Consider the following 8277-nt stretch of genomic DNA (forward strand, 5'->3'; position numbering starts at 1 on the left):
TTTCTAAAAGGAGAAAGTGCCCCAAATACTGGGTATTTTTTCACTAAAAACCATGGTAGCCAAAAGATGGTAGAAAAATAATTTTACAGTACTGAAAGTGATGTGAATGATCAGCCAAATTTCTATGTCTTTCAAAAATATGATTGAAAGTTAAATAAAAGCAAAGATACCATTGTATAAAAGACAAAGTATGTTTACAGCAAGCTTACTGTAAAAGAAATATGAAATTAAATGCTTCGGACTGGAGGAAATGTTACATGTAGACTTCATCCCTAAGAAATTTGTGAATAGGATAAAAGTGGTGACTTTGTGGATAAATGTAAGTTATTTTTTTTTCCTTTTGGACAGTGACCGCTGCATTTCTTCATAAGCTCTATATAACTGTTTAAAAACTAAAATATTAACATTGCCATGTGGAGTTTATAATGCATATGAAAATATATATGACAACTTAAGTGATTCTATATGATTTCAAAATTATTATATTTTACAAGAAGGTACAGATTAATAATCATAAAACTGCTATAAATTTAAATAGGTGTGTTGTAATTCCTGGGGCAGACATATGCAACAAAAATAGCTATAAAGCTAACAAAACTAAACAGAAATTCTAATAACTATAAAATATCCTAAAAATTTCCTAGTAAAAGAAATGGAAAGGATAAAAGAAAAGCATTGGAAGCAAATGATCAGGCTGATGCCCTGAGGTGGAATATTTTGTAGGCCCAGAGGGTGACATTGAGGGCTGGCGGGTATTCCATACAGTTCTGTGGGGTATGTGAAGCAGGAAGTCTCTATGTGGCCAAAATAATCCCTTACCCTTATTTTTTCTATTGGTATATTCAAAAAAATTGGATGTTTAAAACTTGAATTTAGTGCCACTGGGCTTCGAGTGCAGGTGTAAACTGCTGTGCGGAAGTAAACAACACAGGGTCTAATAAACAGGGACAATCACCGGACAAGTTAATACCCTGAAGGTGCACCTCCTGTGTTCAGTAATGCATTTTCCACATGTTTTTTATTAGCAGAATTATGGGCAATTGCAAAATTTGGAAAATACTTCAATGTCAAAACCCAGGATATTAGTAAAACTATGGTATATAATAGTGGGTTATTCTTTGACTATAAAATACAAGGAAGGCAATCTCTAGAGCTGATAAGTAGTGATTCCCACCATGCAATAAGTGAAAAATCTAACACAAGAGAGTTTTCATAGTATGCTGTGCAATAAGTAAACATACACAACTCTTCTTTTTAAAAAACAAACACATTAAAGTTAATCCCTGAAAGGCTGAGAGTGTTTTTCCTCACAAGGTGCTGAGTGATTGGGTGAAAGGGATGGGAAGGGAGTGGCATTTTACTGAGCATAGATTTTGTTTTTATTGTTGATACTGTTTTTAAACAGTTTTCTTTTCTTGGAGAAGACAACTATTTTTCTAAATATTAAAAAAGTGAAGTGACCAAATGTGAACAAAAATTGAAACTGAATGCAAACTCAATCAAATGAAATAACTGCTGTTCAAATGAAAATAAGCACGTTGGAAAGTACATGTAAAAGACCTCATTCCACAACTTTTAAGCAGTGTACATGCAATATATACACTTAGTTTAGAAGAGAAAAAGAACTACATAAATTCCAAAACTATTTAATGTAGGCTGGTCATCAAAGGGTACAATATGGAAAGCTTGGATTATGTATGCATATTTTAGGACTGTGCACATCAGTGAATAATTTAATATTTTGTGGGGATTCAGTGCATCCAGTATGGAAAAAATGGAAGAAGTGAAGAAAAGGAAAACCCTGGTAGGTCTTTGAAATGAGAAACCACCAGTGAGAGTGTGTGATATAAGTTCCCCTAGTAACACACAGAATCAATGGGATCCCAGTGGCAGTAACTGACACTGAGGCCCAAGCCTCGGTTTCTAAATCCCAGCGTCCTTTCCTTTTCATTCTCTGTTGTTGGTCTCCCAAGGAATGCTGTCAGCCCTCTACATCCAAGCACCGCCTCTCAGACCACAAGTGCCCCACAGATATATACAAACAGTAATGGCTCAAAACCTACCGACTAAAATAAAGATAGGTCGATATGGTGTATCTCCGAGTTTGATCCAGAGATAATATTCTGGTAAAAAACGCTAACCTAAATGTAATGAGGAAAAAATAGAATATCGCCCCTCAAAAAGCACATTTCCATTACAGTCCTGTTTTTCAAGTGTCAACATCAGGAAAGACAAAGACAGACTAAAGAGCTGTTTCAGGTGATAGATTAAATGATTAAATGAGCAATGCAACTATACACAACACATGATACTGAAACTAATTTCAAAATGAACAAGAATTAAATACAATTATTGTATTTTTCTTTATTTTTTCTGATGACTGAACTGTGGCAAAGTATTGAAACATGGGGAATTGTTGCTAAGTTTACTTCAGAGTTTTCTACAACATCCTTGGAACTTTTCTGTAAGTTTAAAATTATTTAAAACACAATTAGGGTGTATCTGTGTAAAACAAGATCATAGCAAATAAACTAATGCATATTTTTAATAATTTCCAAATGCATATTTAATGACATATTTAGTAAGAGTTAATAATCTCATGACTTAATAAGATAAGTAGTATTTCAATTTGATGTCTTGACCTATTGATCCTGCATACTAAAATTCTATGTTCTAATTCAAAACAAAAACATACTTTTATTCTGAATATTGCTTTTGTTACAAAAAGAAAATATGGTCAATACTCATTAAAAAATAAGTCAGTATTTTAATAATGTTAATATATACACTGCTGTGTATTTGATTCTTAAACAATCTCACTTAATTCTCTACTGCATAATAGATATTATTAATTCTCCATGTCAGATTGATAAGCTTCATTGTTTAAAAGATTTTCCTGGAACTATGTAGTAGATGAATGGCATATTGACAACTATGTTTTGAGCAGTCAAAATTATTTTCAAAGAAACAAGCTAAAAGTGATTAATGCTTTTAAGACTTATTAAAAGCCAAAGAAAAAAAAATAAATGCACAAACAAAATCTCATTTCTATATTCTATATCTTCAAATTTTATTCCAGTTCCTTTACTCTACAATGAGGGCCTTAACCAGATGAAGAATAAAATGTCTTTTGATTTGTATGTTAGGCTAAGGTAGCTGAGGGGCATGGGAGAAGCACCACGAATAACTTTTCCTGACTGATGAAAACACCAAGATATAAACAGTATAGGAAGAACAAGAGGGACCCCTTCTTATGGTTAAGATTCCATTTTGAAAACCAGAGAGTTAAGAGGTAAGATTCCTAAGATATTCTTTGGTAATCAGACAGTAACCCACCCGATCTTAAGGCAGTGCATGCAATGTTAGCTGATGTGGTCCCAGTGCTTGAGGGAAGCCACTCCCTTGGAGGGGAACCAGATCAGTAAACACCCTGGGTTCAGTTTATCTTACAGAATTACCTAGAGAATTGACTGTGCATGAGGATGCACTGTCCCTCACTGGAGACGGACATCATCAGACCGCAGGTCAGGCCTACGTCCCACAGCGCCCCTCCACCCTTTGCCCCATTCTCGGAAGCCTTGAAAGCCGCAATCCCCAGCCCTTTAGCGCACCTGCTCTCTGAGGTGGCCTGCACCCCTTTCTAAGTGCATGCTCTTAACAAAGCCTTCTCACTGCCCAGCTTGTTGTGTCTTGTCTCTGCCCTCTTCCAGTGGCAATTGTCTTTGTTGTCTCTGCTATTTCATATTATTTCCAAGTCTTCATTCTGTCTCCACTGTATGCCTGACATGCAGGGAGGGGCTCCTGAGAGCTCTGATTTGGGCCTGCAAGTTCCCATCGCCGGGGTGACCCAGGCAGAACTGCAGCTGTGCCATTGGCTTTTAGCCTCCTGCCTGAAAATCTCCTTTCTTTGGGAAGTTCTCAGAACATAATCTCCCTCCATCCTGTGCTTTGTGGCTCCCCCAAATCCTGGGGTGGTAGGGGCTAGTCCCCATGCCGTGCAGATCCAAGTGGAAATGGGCCACCCGGGGGCCCTGGCTTCAAGAGCTGGCAAGGGAATCTACCCGTGGCCAAGCAGGAGGGCAACAAGCTGTCCTTCCTCCCCTCTGCTCCTCCTTGCTCTCCCCTACCTGCAGGGCAGCTGCGTTCGCTGCTGCTCTTGCCTTAATGAATCCCTTCCTTATCTGCCCACCTCTGAGCTGCTTGAGAATTCCTGCTCTGTCAGAGTCACCAGCACTCCCACCTCCAGGCTGAGGTTCCACCGAGTGCCCAGGGGGAGACCTCCCTAGATGCGGCTTCCTGGCAATGAGATGACTAGGTCTACAGAAAGGATTTGCAAAGCATAATATCCATCTGCTTTGACAATTTGACTCACTAAATTATTTTCTCCAACTTCACCTTGACACACTCAGTCAGTAATTAGCAATGTTTGACGGGAATCTTCGCTTTTACCCAAGTGCCCAAGTGATTATTGACAATTATGAAGTGGTAACCACTAGCATATAGTTTATGAGTGAGCAGAATTAAGGGAATATTTAAGCACTCTATTATTATTCTTCCCAAAGTCTGGACAATATCCTTCACAGTGTATTTCAGAAAGTTTTCTGGGGTGTGAAGAGTTCTGCTTCCAGAAAATACCAATAATTATTATTCTAAGGCCATAAGAGACAATTACATAATAAGGCTGTTCAGAGGACTCCTAAGACATTCTTCTTTGGGGAATTCTAAGCATCAGTCACATACTTTAAAAATAATTTGTTGTAGACACTTTGACTAAAGAATGTTTCAAATGATGTCAAGTTTAAAATTAAAGAGACAAATGAATTTCCTGGTTGCTAAATATTCATCTTTCTCTCTGAAGAAACTATCACATCTTAGTAGACATCTTCCAGCCCTTCCACAGAAGAACAGAAATACAACTATATCCTATAATAACAGAGAGATTCCAAAACAAGATATAGGTCTGTTTTAATTTCAGGTGATTAATTTTAGGTGAAATTATATATTTCTTTTTTCAGAATTTCCACTTTTAATTTACATGTTAGAATCATCTATAAAGTAATCCTTTGTCCAGTGGTTGAAGCATTGGTATTATTTTAAGGTATGAATTTCAATGTTTTATTGTTGAAATGTTAAAATACTCTTACAAAATAATAATATCTAAATCTTGTGGAAATTTATGAATGCACCAAAAGCAGTGAAACGCAGTAGCCGATTTCTCCACTCTTCTTTCTCTTTTGACCCCTCTCTGGGTATTTCTGTAGAAAATTAGAATAGGGTGATACATGTTCTTCAAAGTTATTTTATTTCTGCACCACGCATTCTTCCCCATTCACCACACAGGGATTCTCCATATGTGATTCCAGTTGCGTTTTCTCTTTTGTTTCAGCTGTGCTTCCCAGAGTGTCTCCTTCAATGGCCTTTGTCCTGCATTCTTCTCTTCACTTGGGTTTCAGATTCTTGGTCCCCCAGCAGGGAGCCACTGCCCACCTCCAGTCTCCACTACCACCTAGGTAATCTGTCAGATAATGCATTTGTGTTATTTTAATGACACAAAAACTATTTGCAATATTTCTTTATAGGTATGTTTATTAATTTTCTCCTCCCATTCACAGCAAGCTCCCCAAAATCAACCTTTTAAAAAATTTGTCTCTGCCAGTTAAATGCCCAATACAAACATTTAACAAATAATTAATTTTTGATATTCCTTTGTGTGTATAAGGTAAGAATAAATTATTAGGCTATGTTTGATTATTAAATGCTTTGTAAATGAGAGATCATGATTATTATGAAAAATAGAGAATTTAAAATTTACTCCTTTTAGACAATTAGGGATGATAACATAAAAATCCTACAGTTAAAGGCCTTTAGATTGCTTTCTGAAAGCAAAAGAATTTCTCATTAATAACAGCACAATATTATTGCAGCACTAATTGGGTTGGGAAAAATTAATTAAATTATAATAAATTATAATTTATTGTATTTATTTGGTAGGAAGTTATGGCAGAGGCTACAGGGTGAGGTGTAACTCATATAGGGACTTATGGACTTCATGTATCATTCATGGAATCCTTTTATCTTAAAAAATGAACTTTTCAGTACTCTTCAGAGGCATTTAAGGTGGATCTATGCCTCTTCTTCAATGAAATGATTCTGCATATCAGTATGGTTCCTGTAAATTAATGTTTCTTTGCATATCTCCTTCTCTTGACAGGCAGTGAAGAGAATCCAGCATATGGTCAATGCCACAATGGCCATAGGGTTTCTTCCTCAGGGGTTTTCTGAAGTCTGGGAGCTCCAGATTGTACACGGTGTGCTCTTCCTAGTGGTTTACCTGGCTGTCCTAATGAGTAACCTTCTGATCATTACTCTCATCACCCTAGACCTGCAGCTACAAACACCCATGAACTTCTTCCTGAAGAATTTGTCCTTACTGGATGTCTTCCTCGTGTCTGTCCCAATCCCAAAATTCATTGTCAATAGCCTAACTCACAACAATTCAATTTCCATTTTAGGATGTGCTTTCCAGCTACTTTTAATGACTTCCTTTACAGCAGGTGAGATATTTGTGCTCACTGCCATGTCTTATGACCGCTAAGTGGCGATTTTCTGTCCCCTGCACTATGACGTCTTCATGAGTGGTGGCACCTGTGCCATGATGGCTGCTGTTTCCTGGGTTACTGGGGGGGTTATTTGGAGCTGTGTACACAGTTGGCACATTTTCCATGCCCTTCTGTGGCTCCAATGTGATTCCATAGTTTTTCTGTGATCTCTCCTCATTACTAAGGATGTCCTGTTCTGAAACACCAATGATAGTTTATGTGAGTATTGGACTAGGTACCTGTTTAAGCATGTCTTGTTTTATCTGTATCATGATCTCTTACATTTATATTTTCTCCAATGTGCTGAAGATTCCTACCACGAAGTCAGTCTAGAGCTTTCTCCACATGCCTTCCCCATCTCATTGTTTTCACCATTTTTATTATAACTGCCTGTTTTGTTTATCTCAAACCACCTTCAAACTCACCTTCAGTTACTGAGAGGCTGCTTTCTGTGATCTACACTGTGGTACCTCCAACAGTGAACCCTGTAATCTACAGCCTCAGGAACAAGGACATGAAGCAGGCTCTGCTGGGATTGCTGCATAGGACACATGGCCAAGACTCTCACTTCATGTGATACATCCAAACATCCCCAGGGACAGAGCGCTTTCAGATCGCTGGACATTTATTCTTCTTTGGCCTCATCCTTAACTTTGGAAAGACCTGAGGAAAGAAAGGACTGTATTCATACACACTTAAGGAAATGAACACTGAAGAGCCTGATTGTTTCAAAGTTTAGATAATTGCACCACATCAGACAGTGCAGCTCCCACTTGCTGATCTTCTTTGACCAGCAACCACTCTCTCTGCGACATAACAACAAAGGTATTGTTTTATTTTTCATGAAGAGTTTTTATGCTTGGTCACCTAATAACTTACTTTCTCTATTTGATTCACTCAAAACAAAAAAATGAAACTCTTGAATGAGTGCAGTACCATGAAATATATTTGAGCTGCCAAGATGAAATTTACATGTGACTTGACTGAAGGTGCATCTAGTGCTGAGGTGAAACAAACAGCAGGCGAAAATAATGCAGTAGGCTCAGGGCCATTGTGGACGTGCACGCAGACCCTTCCAGAGTCCTTGGGAGGGACACCTAAAGCAGACACAAATCCTAGAGGAAACTGCATCTGAACCGTGTCTCAAGTTAATATTAATATTTCTAATCTGAGTCTAAAAAGAAGCCATTAAGTACCTTAAAATTATAGCACATGTTGTTCAATGGAAGATTTTCATGGCATTGAATGTCATTACCTATAGAGTGTGTGTCTCATCAAAATTATGTTTTTGGCCTTATATTGATTTATTCTGTTCTTAATTACTTAACAAAAGCATACAAAGTTTTCTTCTAATGTCTAAATCATGTTATGTTGGTTTTAAGGATAACACCAAATTCTTTATGGTCTCTTGGTTTAGATACATGGTTAGTTACTGTTTCTCATTCACATGCAATCTCATTTAACATGTCCCCAAGTATCTTCTGACAACTCTTGATTCTTATTATACTAATTATATATACTAATAACAGATTGGAAAAAATACCTGAATATGATAAAATAAAACTTTTGTGTTTCTTATACATAAAGATATATTTAAGATTTCCCATAGGGTCTATGGAAAAATTCCCCAAATTATATGTTCATTTCCCTTAAAGAAGTAGTTATTGTAAACACGATT

At 37.2% G+C, this 8277-nt stretch overlaps 1 pseudogene; it reads left to right on the forward strand.

The window, feature by feature from the left end:
- The first annotated feature begins 6232 nt into the window (after positions 1-6232).
- Positions 6233-7176, forward strand: LOC108396259 (olfactory receptor 14A2-like; annotated as a pseudogene).
- The last annotated feature ends 1101 nt before the right edge of the window (positions 7177-8277 follow it).

The sequence above is a fragment of the Manis javanica genome, chromosome 14 (genome assembly GCF_040802235.1).
Source record: "Manis javanica isolate MJ-LG chromosome 14, MJ_LKY, whole genome shotgun sequence".
NCBI lineage: Eukaryota > Metazoa > Chordata > Mammalia > Pholidota > Manidae > Manis > Manis javanica.